The sequence below is a fragment of the Bubalus bubalis genome, chromosome 6, assembly GCF_019923935.1.
Source record: "Bubalus bubalis isolate 160015118507 breed Murrah chromosome 6, NDDB_SH_1, whole genome shotgun sequence".
NCBI lineage: Eukaryota > Metazoa > Chordata > Mammalia > Artiodactyla > Bovidae > Bubalus > Bubalus bubalis.
The window spans coordinates 80,276,276-80,292,895 of NC_059162.1; the positions used below are offsets into that span (position 1 = coordinate 80,276,276).

General features: G+C 39.9%; 1 protein-coding gene and 1 pseudogene across 2 annotated transcripts in view; both read right to left on the reverse strand.

Moving 5' to 3' along the window:
* RAVER2 (ribonucleoprotein, PTB binding 2) overlaps positions 1–16,620 on the reverse strand; it is a 137,264-nt gene that overhangs the window by 26,170 nt on the left and 94,474 nt on the right. The window lies entirely within an intron of this gene.
* Positions 14,638–14,789, reverse strand: LOC112585897 (annotated as a pseudogene).

Consider the following 16,620-nt stretch of genomic DNA (forward strand, 5'->3'; position numbering starts at 1 on the left):
CAAACAAGGATGAAACCTATTTAAGCAAGCGAAGATAAGACACTATCAGCAGAAAATCGACTGTTTTTCCTATGAGACGATGTATACAAGCATTGTAGTAACCACAAAACAAATCTAGAGCAGAGACAGGCAACGCAACAAAAGATGAGAGTGAGAAAAACACAGAAAACCGCTAAACCAAAATAGTTGACAGAAACAGAAGGAAAAAGGAAGAATGGAGATATATAGCCATATATATATATATATAAAACACACACACATATAATTTTTTAAAAAGCAATACTAAGTACTTATTTATCAATAATCATCCTAAATATAAATGAATTCATCAATCAAAAGACACAGAGTGGCTAGATGGATTAAAAAACAAGACTCAACTATAGGCTGACTCTAGAAAACTCTGAATAGACTAATCATGAGATTGAAACAGTAATCAGAAGCGCGCGCGTGCGTGCGTGCGTGCGTGTGTGTGTGTGTCAGTTGCTGGGTCATGTCTGACTCTTTGTGACCCCATGGACTGTAGCCCACCAGGCTCCTCTGCCCATGGAATTCTCCAGGCCAGAATCCTGGAGTGAGTAGCCATTCTCCTCTGGGGATCTTCCCAACCCAGGGATCAAACCCAGGTCTCCTGCACTGGCAGGCAGATTCTTTCCTGTCTGAGCCGCCAGGCAAGCCCGAGGGGGTAAAAAAAAAGTCCAGGATATATTCCGCCAAACATGCAAAGAAGATTTAATACCCATCCTTCTCAAATTCTTCCAAAACACTAAAGAGGAAGAAGTGCTTCCTAACTTATTTTACAAGGTTAATATTACCCTGTTATCAAAACCAGACAATAACACAAAGGAAGAAAATTAAAGGCCAGTATCTGTGAAGGACACAGATTCAAAAATCATCTCAATAGATGAGAAAAAGCATCTGACAAGATTTAACACCTATTTATGATTAAAAAACTCACAATAAAATGTGTACAGAAATATATACCTCAGAATAATACTGGCCATATATGAAAAAAATATAGCTAATCTACAGGAATAAGACAAGGATGGACACCCTAACCACTTTTATTTCAAAATACTATTGGAAAACCTAGCCAAAGCATTTAGGCAAGGAAAAATAAAGGAATCCAAATCAGAAAGAAAGAAGTAAAAATGCAAAAAAATTATCTGCAGATGATATGATTTTACAAGTAGAAAACCTGAAAGACCACATGCACACAAAAAACTATTAGAAATAATAAATGAAGACAGTAAAGTGGCAGAGTACAAAGTCAACATTCAAAAGTCTGCTGTGCTTCTATACGCTAACAATGAGCTCGCAGAAAGCAAAATTAAAGAAACAATCTCATTTATGATCACAACAAAATGAATAAAGTACAATTGAGGTGAAAGATCTCTACAGTGAAAACTATAAGATGTTGTTGAAACTGAAGAAGACACAAAAAATTGAAAGATATTCCACGCTCATGGAATTGGAAGAGTTAATGTTGTTAAAATGTCCATGTTACCTGAAGTAATCTACAGATTCAATGCAATACCTATCAAAATTCCAAGGATACTTTTCAGAAAAATAGAAGAAAAAATTCTAAAATTTACATGGAACAGATTCTGTAAAGATCTGTTCAGAATCTTTACAGATTCTGTAAGAAGATTCTGTACAGCCAAAGCAATCATAAGAAGTAAGAACAAAGTAGGAGATATCACACACCCTCATTTCAAACTGCATTACAAAGCTATAGTAATTAAAAAAACAACAACAACACATACATAGGTCAATGCAACAGAATAGGAACCACAGAAATAAACCTACACAAACATGGACAATTAATTTATAGCAAAGGAAAAAGAATATACAATGGGGAAAGGACAGTCTCTTCAATAAATGGTTAGAAAACGACAGCCACATGCAAACAAAAATGAAACTAGGCATCTGTCTCACACCAGACACAAAAATCAACTCAGATTAAAGACTTGAATATAAGACCTGACACCATAAAATTCCTAGAAGGCAACATAGGTAGTATTTCCTTTGACATATTAGTATGCTCTTAGCAATATCTTTCTGGATGTGTCTCTTCAGGAAAGGGAAATAAAAGCCAAAATAAATAAATGGGGCTACATCAGACTAAAAATCTCTGTTCAGCAATGGAAACCATTAACAAAATGAAAAGACAGCCTACTGAATGGGAGAAGAGAAGATACTTGCAAATGATGTATCTGACAAGAGGTTACTATCCAAAATATATAAGAACTCATACAACTCAATATTAAAAAACAAACGACCAGATTAGAAAATGGGCGGAGGAGCCAAATAGACACTTTCCAAAGAAGACACACAGATGGCCATTAGGCACATTAAAAGATATCCAACATCACTAATTACTAGGGTGGTTCTCATCAAAACCACAATGAGAGATCACCTCATTCTTGTTAGAATGGTTATTGTCAAAAAGGCAAGAAATAACAAGTGATGGCAAGGATATGGATAAAATGGAACCCTCATACACTGTTGGAAAAGACCCGACGCTGGGAAAGATTGAGGACAGGAGAAGTGGGTAACAGAGGATGAGACTGCTGGATGGCATCACTGACTCAACGGACACGAGTTTGAGCGAATTCTGAGAGATAATAAAGGATGGGGAAGCCTGGCGTGTCTGCAGTCCATGGGGTCACAAAGAGTCAGACATGACTTAGTGACTGAACGACTACAGCAACATACGCTGCTGGTGGGAATACAAATTGGTGTAGCCATTGTGAGGACGTCCCTGGTGGCTCAGCGGTAAAGAATGCATCTGCCTGCCAATGCAGGATGGGCAAGTTCCATCTCTGGGCTGGGAAGATCCCCTGGAGAAGGAAATGGCAACCCATTCCAGTATTCTTGTCTGGGAAATTCCATGGACAGAGGAACCTAGCAGGTCTATGGGGTCACAAAAGAGTTGGACATGACTCAGCAACTAAACACGGAGAAGGTGATGGCACCCCACTCCAGTACTCTTGCCTGGAATATCCCATGGACAGAGGAGCCTGGGGGGCCGCAGTCCATGGGGTCGCTAAGGGTCGGACACGACTGAGCGACTTCACTCTCACTTTTCACTTTCATGCATTGGAGAAGGAAATGGCAACCCACTCCAGTGTTCTTGCTTGGAGAATCCCGGGGATGGGGGAGCCTGGTGGGCTGCCGTCTATGGGGTCGCACAGAGTCAGACACGATTGAAGCGACTTAGCAGCTTAGCAGCAGCAGCTAAACAACAACAAGTGACTATGGATAACACTATGAAGATTCCTCAAAAAAATTAAAAAATAGAACTGCCCTTTGACCCAGAGATACCACTTCTGAGTATTTATTCAAAGGTGGTGGTGGGGGGAAACTGACTTGAAAAGTTTGTGTTCACTGCAGCATCATTTACACTAACCAAGACACAGAAGTAACCTCCATGTTCACCAAAGGATGAATGGTAAAGAAAATGTGGGATATACACACACAGGAATATTATTCAGTCACAGAAAAGAAAATCCTGCCATTCATGACAATGTATGGGCCTCGAGGGCATTATGTTAAGTGAAATAAGTCAGAGAAAGACAAATATTGTATGCCCCCACTTATATGTGAAATCTGAAAAACAAACAACAAAAGAGACTGACCCTAACTTGTGGACACAGAGGACAGACTGGTCGTTGCCAGTGGTGGGGATTAAAGGATTGGCAAAACGGGGGACACTGGTCAAAGGATAAAAGCCTCCAGGTACAAAATAAACCAGACCTGGGAATATAACGTACAGCAAGGTGACTATAATTAATAATATTTTATTGTATATTTGAAAGTTGCTAAGAGTTAATTACTCTTAAAAATTCTCATCACAAGAGAAAAAAAATAACTGCAGTGATGGATGTTAACTAGATTTACTGTGGTAATTATTTCACAAAACATACAAAAGTCAAATCAGTATGTTGTCATATGAAACTACCATTATACATCAACTGCACCCCAACAAAAAAAAAAGCTATTCCACCTCAATAAGGGCTGCCAGCAACAAAACCGCACGCTTACCTACTTAGCTGGAGGCCCTCCCTCTGAGTCCTCGCTCTCCACTATCATGCCTCTTCAGCATTCTCTTCGGCTGTCTTCTCTATTTTCATCCCTTTGTTGGTCTGGTGATCTTTCTGCATTTTGGACCATAGCCACTAAAGTTGTCAAACCCTTAGCTTCAGTATAATGAACTCTTTTTTCCTCATTAGTCTTCTTCCTCTAATAAATGATCAATCCATCTAGTTTAATTTTGAAAAGCTAGCTGTTGTATAACTCAACTAACTCATTTTTCAAAGATAAGATGGAAAGAAACAACAGATACCTCCTTCTGAAGTCTGGAAATCTCACACTCTCAGCTCTCTTCCCTGATTCTTCCTGCAGTGTAGTAATCCATGTGTCATGTCTGAGTATAAAGCATAACAGCAACCTGAGTGTTCCTCTCTTTCTATACCATCTTCATTCTCAAAAACCAGCTGGGAAATTTATTAGATACTTTCATTCAAAGGATTTCCTAATCGTGCTATACCATTCACAGAAAGAACCTGCTGGGATGCATGAGTTCAGCAAAAAACTTCACCAGGACACATGGGAAACTGTAAGTAAGAAAAGGAAATGAAAATGAATGTTATGGTAGCCCATATGATAAGGGAAGAAAGATAATCCTTCTAATACACTCTATCAAAGATATCTATCTTCTAATGTAAGAACTGATGAATTAAATAGGAAATGATGATAGTTAAGATTTTTGTTGTTGTTGATTAAGACTTTTGAAACAAAGTTCAGTGTTCTGGGAGAAATATATTGGTATCAAAGAAACATCAAAAAGGAGAAAATAAAATCAAGCAAGCATCTGCTTTTCTTTCTATTTCATATTTGCAGGATATAAAACATCTATTCCTTCAAAGACTAAATGTTGAGAGCATTGGGCTCTCTTATGGGGTTACCGAGATGAATGAAACCTCCAAGAGCTCATATCCTAGGAGAGGAAGTAAGAAAAGCACAAAACGAGAACTTCCCTGGTGGTCCAGTGGCTAAGACTCCACGCTCCCAACGCAGGGGGCCTGGATTCAGGCCCTGGTCAGGGAACTAGATCTGACATGTAGCAACTAAAGAGTTTGAAAGTCCCAACTAAAGATCCAACTAAAGATCCCACATGCAACAACACAGATCAAAGATCCCACCCATATCCTGCAACTAAGACCCAGCACAGCCAAATAAATAAATAAAAATAATATGTGTGTGTGTGTGTACATATATATACACATAAAAGGAAAAGCACAAAACAGAATTCTGAAAGGACAATGCCACCATACAAAAGAGAAACAGGTGAAGTGCTAAAGCTTTTTCAGAGATGGGAAAATGGAAGTGGGGGTGTTGAGCAATGTGGGAAAATGTTTCAGGATGAGATGGCATCTGAGTTAAGATCTGGAGGTGAGGTCAGATATGAGGAAGAGACACAGGATGGCCACTTTGCTGCTGCTGCTGCTGTTGCTAAGTCGCTTCAGTCATGTCTGACTCTGTGCGACCCCATAGACGGCAGCCCACCAGGCTTCCCTTCCCTGGGACTCTCCAGGCAAGAACACTGGAGTGGGTTGCCATTTCCTTCTCCAATGCATGAAAGTGAAAAGTGAAAGTGAAGTCGCTCAGTCGTGTCCGACTCTAGTGACCCCATGGACTGCAGCCTACCAGGCTCCTCCATCCATGGGAGTTTCCAGGCAAAAGTACTGGAGTGGGGTGCCATTGCCTTCTTCAGGAGAAAGGAAATATGTGACAAACCAGATGGCACGAATTCACACACCAGTGACAGGGCACCAGTGGCTGGTCCATGGAAGAGAGCAGTGGCAAATGAGGTTGGAAAGGCAAGCTGGCCTCAGTCATGGACAGGCTGAAACACTAGGCTAATACCTGATTAATTACAAACACAGAATGACATGATTGATCTTAGAATTTGTAGGTTAGTAAGCAGCTTCAGAGAAGGCAATGGCAACCCACTCCAGTACTCTTGCCTGGAGAATCCCATGGAGGGAGGAGCCTGGTAGGCTACAGTCCATGGGGTCACAAAGAGTCAGACACAACTGAGCGACTTCACTTCCCTTCACTTCAAGCAGCTTCATTTAAAAAAAAATGTGGCAATGAAGGAGACAGGCATAAGGTCTCTCCAGGAGGCCACTGAACTTGTCCATGCTTTTAGATATGTGCATGCAGGCAAACACAGATTACATGTGATTCAAATTTTTGCTTAGCATTTACAAAGGAATTTACAGATGAGAAAGAACAAAGTGGCTTAGAAAATCCTTAGAAAATAGTTAGAAAATCTGAAGAAAACAATTTCAACAGGCATTTATGCTTTGAAGAGAATAAAGACATTGAGAGAAGCCCTATAACTCGAGTTCTGCATGTCTAGTATTCAGGCAGAAATCAGATCAACAAAACAGCCAAAGCATAGTACATTTGGAAAGGTATGAACTGATAACATGTAATTTGATGATGTCCTACACTGTATCACTGATCTGTGCAGTAAACAGGAAGAAATTATTATCTCCATTGAAGAGATCAGAAAACAAAAGCTCAGAAAACTTATGTGACTTGACTAAAATCACAAGACTTCCCAAGTGCCTCAGATGGTAAAGAATTTGCCTGCAAGGCAGGAGACCCAGGTTCGATCCCTGAGTCAGGAAGATTCCATGGAGAAGGGAACTGCTACCCACTCCAGTATCCTTGCCTGGAGAATTCCATGGACAGAGAATCCACAGGGTCACAAAAACTTGAACATAACTGCGACAATACTCACTACTCATACAATGCAATATTAGGACTATGAATCCAGCTCAATTTTTCTCACTTTACTATTCCCACCATTATTCTAATCTGCCTTATTTTTAAAAATCCAAAGTTTGCACACATTTACTATGAAACCCATTCTGTAACTATGCAGTTATTATTTTTGGATTAAAAAAGAAATCTCATTTTCTTCCTCTTATTAAAGTAAATCTTTTTATCTTCATGTAAATACAGACTAACTTGTTTTATTTCCATGTGACAGCCAAAGTTTGATACTTACAATGTATATTAGGCTCCATTTTTAAGCTCATTTCAATCACTGAACTAAAGGCTTATTTTAAAAGTACTTGAAAGAATTTGAGAAACTGGAATCTTGAATATTCCTCAGGGAGATTCCTTTGGGATATGTTAATGCTGAGTGTGATTTTGATTAGGGTCATCTACTACAGTCCAAATTAAAGATACTTCTTTACCATTAATGCTCTCCTAAAATAAATATAACTACTTTGCACATAAATTCCTAAATACAAAAATCAAACTGGTTTTCAGGAAATTCTGCCTCATATAGGACTCCTCAGTGTCACCTTCTCCTTTACCCCACTTTATCTTTTCTAGGTCTTGACTCTTGAATGGAATTAGATGGGATGGAAAACCTGAAATGACCAGTTGCACTACTTCACCTAAGGTCTGAGTCAAACCCATAATAACCTTTCTTATAGTTTCCAGTCCAGCTTTTAGACTTCATAACTAAAGAAATAAGAATTAATTTGATTATCTTCTCTGTATTTAATGTAGTTCACTTCTAAAGTTTTATTTAAACAATGTAATTCTTTTCCTAGTTGTTAAAAAATGTTTTAAAACCAACATGCTTCATTCTGTGATACTGTAGTTGTTGACTCACTCAGTCATGTCCAACTCTTTGCGACCTCATGGACTGCGGCACGCCAGGCATCCCTCTCCATCATCAACTTCCGGAGCTTGCTCAAACTCATGTCCATTGACTTGGTGATGCCGTCCAACCATCTCATCTTCTGTTGTCCCCTTCTCCTCCTCCTCCAATCTTGCCCATCATCAGAGTCTTTTCCAATGAGTCAGGTCTTTTCCAATGAGTTAGCTCTTCGCATGAGGTGGCCAAAGTATTGGAGCTTCAGCATCAGTCCTTCCAATGAATATTGAGGTTTCCTTTAGGATTGACTGGCTTTATCTCCTTGCTGTCCAAGGGACTCTCAAGAGTAACAATAAAATGTTTCTTTTTTGTATATATGCAGATGTGTTCAATATTCATGTTCCTTTTTGCCTCTCAGCCACTTTCCTTTCTTTATGAGTACTTTAAGTCTTAACTGTGAATGTAAAGACTGATCCTCCAGGGCTTCCATGGTGGCTCAGTGGTAGAGAATCCACCTGCCCATGCAGGAGACACAGGTTCAATCCCTGGTCCAAGAAGATTCCACATGCTGCAGAGCAACTAAGCCCATGCACCACACCAGAGCCTGTGTTCTAGAGCCCAGGAGTCACAACTACTGAATCCCATCCACCTAAAGCCCATGATGCTCCACAACGAGAAGCCCACACACAGCAAAAAAGGTACTATACTACATTTCAGTTTGGTTGCTCAGTCATGTCCTACTCTTTGCAACCCATGGACAGCAGCACGCTGGCTTCCCCGTCCATCACCAACTCCAGGAGCATGCTCAAACTCATGTCCATTGAATTGGTGAAGCCATCCAACCATCTCATCCTGTCGTCCCTTACTCCTCTTGCCTTCAATCTTTCCCAGCATCAGGGTCCTTTCCAGTAAGTCAGTTCTTCCCATTAGGTGGTCAAAGTATTGGAGCTTCAGCTCCAGCTTCAGTCTTTAAAAAGAATAGTCAGGACTGAGTTCCTTTAGTATTGTCTGGTTTGGTCTCCTTGCTGTCCAAGGGACTCTCAAGTCTTCTCTAACACCACAGTTCAAAAGTATCAATTCTTTGGCGCTCAGCTTTCTTCACAGTCCAACTCTCACATCCATACATGACCATTGGAAAAACCATAGCTTTGACTGCACAGACCTCTGTCAGTAAAGTAAATTTCTCTGCTTTTTAATATGCTGTCTAGGTTGGTCATAACTTTTCTTCCAAGGAGCAAGCATCTTTTAATTTCATGGCTGCAGTCACCATCTGCAGTGATTTTGGAGCCCAAGAAAATAAAGTCTGTCACTGTTTCCCCATCTATTTGCCATGAAGTGATGGTACCAGATGCCATGATCTTAGTTTTTTGAGTTTTAAGCCAACTTTTTCACTCTCATCTTTCACTTTCATCAAGAGGCTCTTTTGTTCCTCTTCACTTTCTGCCATAAGGGTGGTATCATCTGTGTATCTGAAGTTATTGATATTTCTCCCTGCCATCCTGATTCCAACTTGTGCTTCATTCACCCCAGCATTTCACATGATGTACTCTGCATATAAATTAAATAAGCAGGGTGACGATACACAGCCTTGTCGTACTCCTTCCCCAATTTAGAACCAGTCCTTGAACTATCCATGTCTAGTTCTAACTGTTGCTTCTTGAACTGCATACAGGTTCCTCAGGAGACAGGTCAGGTAGTCTGGTATTCTATTCTCTTAAAATTTTCCACAAGTTTGTTGTGAACCACACAGTCAAAGGCTTTAGTGTAGTCAACGAAGCAGATGTTTTTCTGAAATTCCCCTGCTTTTTCGATGATCCAACAGATGTTGGCAATTTGATCTCTGGTTCCTTTGCCTTTTCTAAATCCAGCTTGAATGTCTGGAAGATCACAGTTCACATACTGTTGAACTCTGGCTTAGAGAATTTTGAGCATTACTTTGCTAGCGTGTGAGATGAGTGCAATTGTGCAATAGTTTGAGCATTTTTTGGCATTGCCTTTCTTTGGGATTAGAATTAAAACTGACCTTTTCCAGTCCTATGGCCACTGCTGAGTTTTCCACATTTGCTGACATATTGAGTGCAGCACTTTAATAGCATCGTCTTTTAGGATTTGAAATAGCTCAACAGGAATTCCATCACCTCCACTAGCTTTGTTTGTAGTGATACTTCCTAAGGCCCACTTGAGTTTGCACTTCAGGATGTCTGGCTCTAGGTAAGTGATCACATCATCGTGGTTGTCTAGGTCATTAAGATCTTTTTTGTATATTTCTTCTGTGTATTCTTGCTACCACTTCTTAATATCTTCTGCTTCTGTTAGTTCCATGCCATTTTTGTCCTTGACTGTGTTTGTCTTTGCATGAAATGTTCCCTTGGTGTCTCTAATTTCCTTGAAGAGATAGCTAGTCTTTCCCATACTATTGTTTTTCTCTATTTCTTTGCATTGATCATTTAGGAAGGCTTTCTTATCTCTGTCTGCTATTCTTTGGAACACTGCATTCATATGGATGTATCTTTCCTTTTCACCTTTGCTATTTGCTTCTCTTCTTTTCCCAGCTATTTGTAAGGCCTCCTCAGACAACCATTTTGACTTTTTGCATTTCTTCTTGGGAATGGTTTTGATCACTGCCTCCTGTACAATGTTACAAGCCTCCATCCTTGGTTCTTCAGGCAATCTATCTATCAGCTCTAATCTCTTGAATCTATTTGTTACTTTCACTTTATAATCATAAGGGATTTGATTCAGGTCATACCTGAATGGTCTAGTGGTTTTCCCTACTTTCTTCAATTTAAGTTGCAATAAGGAGTTCATGATCTGAGCCACAGTCAGTTCCTGATCTTGTTTTTGCTGACTGTACAGAGCTTCTCCATCTTTGACTGCAAAGAATAGAATCAATGTGATTTCGGTGTTGACCATCTGGTGATGTCCATGTGTAGAGTTGTCTCTTGTGTTGTTGGAAGAGAGTGTTTGCTATGACTGGTGCGTTCTCTTGGCAAAACTCATTAGCCTTTGCCCTGATTCATTTTGTACTCCAAGGCCAAACTTGCCTGTTACTGCAGGTATCTCTTGACCTACTACTTTTATATTACAGTCCCCTATGATGAAAGGGTATCTTTTTTGGTGTTAGTTCTAGAAGGTCTTGTAGGTCTTCACAGAACTGTTCAACTTCAGTTTCTTCGCCATCAGTGGCTAGGGCATATGATACTATGCTACTATGCTTACTATGATACTGAATGGTTTGCCTCGGGAACGAACAGATATCATCCTGTTGTTTTTGAGATTGCATCCAAGTACTGCATTTCGGACTCTTATTGACTATGAGGACTTCTCCATTTCTTCTAAGGGATTCTTGCCCACAGTAGTAGATATAATGGTCATCTGAATTAAATTCACCTACATTTAATGAAGCAAAATTTGATCACCACCTAATCAGTTTCAGTATATCAAATTGTACAAGTTATATATTTTAGGTATAAGTATATTTAAAAAGCATTTTAAAAAAATCAAACATTAAGCATTAAAATCCCTTGAAAATTTAGACTAACATATAGAATAGCAATTCAAACCTCTCTTTAGATTTATTCATACTGTATACTCTTCTTTTGTTGACTTTTTCAAACACTTAAAAGACTGGTTTGTTTTATCAAAAAAAGATTTTAAAGTGATGATAGTAACTTTACATTTCAACAACTTGCTTTCCTTAATTTTTAGCAAAAATCATTTTTTAATGTACTTTCCAAGTTACTATCTAGGGCTAATATAATCTGTGGTTCAGTATTTGCTGTTTAAAGTAGGTTGAGGTTTTTAAAAATACTTCATATCATTAGTGTTTGTCACACAATTCTGACCTATCACATTGCACAAAACATGTTTTGTCAAGTCTCTGCATCATCTGCCCATTAGGGGGCAGCATCAGGCTCTACATGAAAGGACAAAACATCGCCAGGCCTTTTTGCTCAGTTTTTGTTTTTGTTTTCCTCTTCCCTCATCACACCATCTCATCATACATTCTGTAGTGAATTCCCTACAACAGGAGGTCAGATTCCTAGCAGGAAATATCCCTGTAACCAAGGGCAACAGGAGAGTACAACATGCAAGTAAATGGTGCCATCCTAATTCAGGGCACACCAGCATGGCAAGGGTTATATGAGAACCCAAAACCACAACTTAGAAAGACATGAAATAGTTGTTATTTTTTATGTTATTAGAACTAATGACTATGTCAAACAAAAGCTGCTTAAGAGAAATGTTACCTATATTCCTAATAAGAATCTTATTTTTTACAGATTATAATTAGATATTAGATTTAGGTGTTTGAAACATATTTAATAAATCAGCTCAAAGGCTTCTCCTTTACAGTGGCTCCTCTCAACTGTCTGACACAGATGTACCTATTTATCTCCACCTCAGAACCTGACTTTCCAAACTCCACTGGTACTTTCAAACTACCTGGAATATATAGCTGACTATAATTATCACTGTGAGTGTGTGCAAAACAGATTTTTAAACTACTCTATTTCTGATTTTCTCAACAACAGTTCAAACAGTTAAGAAATGTAATTGTTGAGAAAACAGATAACTGTAGCTCAGTGGTAATTCTCATTAATTATTATGATCAACTACAGAATTGGGAGGAGTGGCCCATTTTTAAACTGGTTTCTAATTAACTAGATCTTGAATAATTGATTTAATTCATTTATCATCAGATAATTTTAAGATCTCTAAAATAACAAATGGAAATTCTTTCCTCTATTTAGTACAGTTAAGGCTTGAGTTTTAAAATTAGGGTCCAATATTTGTTGATTCAAGAGATTAGATCCGGTAGACAGAGTGACTGAAGAACTATGGACGGAGGTTTGTGACATTGTAAAAGCGGCAGTGACCAAAACTACCCCAAAGAAAAAGAAATGCAAGAAGGCAAAATGGTTGTCTGAGGAGGCATTCGAAATAGCTGAGAAAAGAAATGAAGCAAAAGGCAAGGGAGAAAGGGAAAGATATATGCAATTGAATGCAGAGTTCCAGAAAATAGCAAGGAGAGATAAGAAAGTCTTAAGTGAACAATGCAAAGAAATAGAGGAAAACAACAGAATGGGAAAGACTAGAGATCTCTTCAAGAAAACCGGAGATATCAAAGGGACATTTCATTATAGGCAAGATAAAAGACAGAAATGGTAAGGACCTAACAGAAGCAGAAGATATTAAGAAGAAGTGGCCAGGACACATATAACAGCTATGCAAAAAAGGTCTTAAATAACCCAGATAGTATGGTCACTTACCTAGAGGCAGACAACATGGAGAGTAAAGTTAAGAGGACCTTAGGAAGCACTATTATGAACAAAGTTAGTGGAGGTGATGGAATTACAGTTGAGCTATTTCAAATCCTAAAAGATGATGTTAAAGTGCTGCATTCTATATGCTAGTAAATACAGAAAACCCAGCAGTGGCCATGGGACTGGAAAAGGTCAGTTTTCATTCCAATCCCAAAGAAAGGCAATGTCAAAGAATGTTCAAACCATGATACAATTGTGCTCATTTCACATGCTAGCAAGGTAATGCTCAAAATCCTTCAAGCTAGGCTGCAGCAGTATGCGAACCAAGAACTACCAGATGTTCATGCTGGATTTAAATAAGGCAGTGGAACCAGAGATCAAATTGCCAACATCAACTGGATCATAGAAAAAACAAGGGAATTCCAGAAAAACATCTACTTCTGCTTCATTGACTAAAGTTTTGACTGTGTGATCACAACAAACTGGAAAATTCTTCAAAAGATGGGAATACCAGACCACTTTACCTGTCTCCTGAGAAACCTGTATGTGGGTCAAGAAGCAACAGTAAGAACTGGACATAGAACAATGAACAGGTTCCAAATTGAATAAGAAGTACAACAAGCCGTATGCTGTCACCGTGCTTATTTAACTTCTATGCAGAGTACATCTTGTGAAACACAGGCCTAGATGAATCACAAGCTGGAATCAAGATTGCCAGGAGTAATGTCAACAACTTCACATATGCAGATGATACCACTTTAATGGGCAGAAAGCAGAGGAACTAAAGAGCCTCTTGATGAGGGTGAAAGAGGAGAGTGAAAAAGCTGGGTTAAAACTCAACATTCAAAAGCCTAAGATCATGACATCTGCTTCCATCACTTCATGGCAAATAGATGGGGAAAAAGTGGAAGCACTGACAGAGTTTATATTCTTGGGCTCCAAAATCACTGCAGATGGTGACTGCAGCCATGAAATTAAAAGATGCTTGCTCCTTTGAAGGAAAGCTATGACAAACCTAGACAGCATATTAAAAAGCAGAGACATCACTTTGGCAACAAAGGTCTGCATAGTCAAGAGCTATGGTTTTTGCAGTAGTCATGTATGGATGTGAGAGTTAGACCATATAGAAGGCTGAGCACCAAAGAATTGAAGCTTTTGAGCTGTGATGTTGGAGAACTCTTGAGAGTCCCTTGGACAGCAAGGAGGTCAAACCAGTCAATATTAAAGGAAATCATCCCTGAATGTTCACTGGAAGGACCGATGCTGAAGCTAAAGCTCTAATACTTTGGCCACCTGATGTAAGAACTAACTGATTGGAAAAGACCTTGATGCTGGGAAAGACTGAAGGCTGGAGGAATAGGGAGTGACAGAGGATGAGATGACTGGAAGGCATTACTGACTCAATGGACATGAGTTTGAGCAAACTCTGGGAGACAGTGAAGGACATGGAAGCCTGGAATGCTACAGTCTAAGGGGTCACAAAGAGTTGGACACAACTGAGCGACTGAACTGAACTGAACAGATTAATTTGAAAAGAAGAACTGATATCATACCAATATTAAGTCTTTCAATTCATGAATGTGGTATAGCACTCCACTCATAGGCATCTTCTTTACTTTCTCTCAGCACTGTTCTATAGTTATCATTGCAGAGAGGTTATAAATCTTCTCTTAATTTATTATTATGTATTTCATGTATGGTGCTATTATAAATGCAAAATTTTTAAAAACTTTATTTTCCAATTGTTGCTGCTAGTACACAGGAATACAGTCCATTTTTGCATACTACACTTGATACTACACTTGATCTTAGCCAAAAGGCCGAGAAGCGATCGCCGGCTGCTACGGACCACGTGGCAGAAGCGCACCCGCTATGACGGACTCCGCAGAAGCCTGGCCATGAGTAGCTACCCCACGACTGAGGTTAGGGGCCGTGGCCGAGAGGAGCAACCCCACACCTGAGGTCAGGGCGGTGGCCAAGAGGAGCAACCCCACGTCCAAGAGGCGGTGGCTGCGCTGGCGCTGGTGCTGGCGCTGGCGCTGGAGGGCGGAGAGGAACTACTCCACGTTCAAGGTCAGGAGGGGTGGCGGTGAGGAGATACCCCTAGACCAAGGTAAGGAGCAGCGGCTGCGCTTTGCTGGAGCAGCTGTGAAGAGATACCCCACGTCCAAGGTAAGAGAAACCCAAGTAAGATGGTAGGTGTTGCAAGAGGGCATCAGAGGGCAGACACACTGAAACCACAATCACAGAAAACTAGTCAATCTGATCACATGGACCACAGCCTTGTCTAACTCAATGAAACTAAGCCATGCAGTGTGGGGCCACCCAAGACGGACAGGTCATGGTGGAGAAGGCTGAGAGAATGTGGTCCACTGGAGAAGGGAATGGCAAACCACTTCAGTATTCTTGCCTTGAGAACCCCATGAACAGTATAAAAAGGCAAAATGATAGGATACTGAAAGAGGAACTCCCCAGGTCGGTAGGTGCCCAATATGCTACTGGAGATCAGTGCAGAAATAACTCCAGAAAGAATGAAGGGATGGAGCCAAAGCAAAAGCAATACCCAGCTGTGGATGTGACTTGTGATAGAAGCAAGGCCCAATGCTGTAAAGAGCAATATTGCATAGGAACCTGGAATGTTAGGTCCATGAATCAAGGCAAATTGGAAGTGGTCAAACAGGAGATGGCAAGAGTGAATGTTGACATTCTAGGAATCAGCGAACTGAAATGGACTGGAATGGGTGAATTTAACTCAGATGACCATTATATCTACTACTGTGGGCAGGAATCCCTTAGAATAAATGGAGTAGTCATCATGGTCAACAAAAGAGTCCGAAATGCAGTACTTGCATGCAATCTCAAAAACGAAAGAATGATCTCTGTTCATTTCCAAGGCAAACCATTCAATATCACAGCAATCCAAGTCTATGTCCCAACCAGTAACGCTGAAGAAGCTGAACGGTTCTATGAAGACCTACAAGACCTTCTAGAACTAACATCCAAAAAAGATGTCCTTTTCATTATAGGGGACTGGAATGCAAAAGTAGGAAGTCAAGAAACACATGGAGTAACAGGCAAATTTGGCCTTGGGATATGGAATGAAGCAGGGCAAAGGCTAATAGAGTTTTGGCAAGAGAACACAGTGGTCATAGCAAACACCCTCTTCCAACAACACAAGAGAAGACTCTACAGTGGACATCACCAGATGGTTAACACCAAAATCAGATTGATTATATTCTTTGCAGCCAAAGATGGAGAAGCTCTATACAGTCAGCAAAAACAAGACCAGGAGCTGACTGTGGCTCAGATCATGAATTCCTTAGCCAAATTCAGACTGAAATTGAAGAAAGTAGGGAAAACCATTAGACCATTCAGGTATGACCTAAATCAAATCTTTATGATTATACAGTGAAAGTGAGAAATAGATTTAACGGGACTAGAACTGATAGAGTGCCTGATGAGCTTTGGACAGAGGTTCATGACATTGTACAGGAGACAGGGATCAAGACCATCCTCTTGGAAAAGAAATGCAAAAAAGCAAAATGGCTGTCTGCGTTGGCCTTACAATAGCTGTGAAAAGAAAAGAAGCGAAAAGCAAAGGAGAAAAGGAAAGACATAAGCATCTGAATGCAGAGTTCCAAAGAATAGCAAGAAGAGATAAGA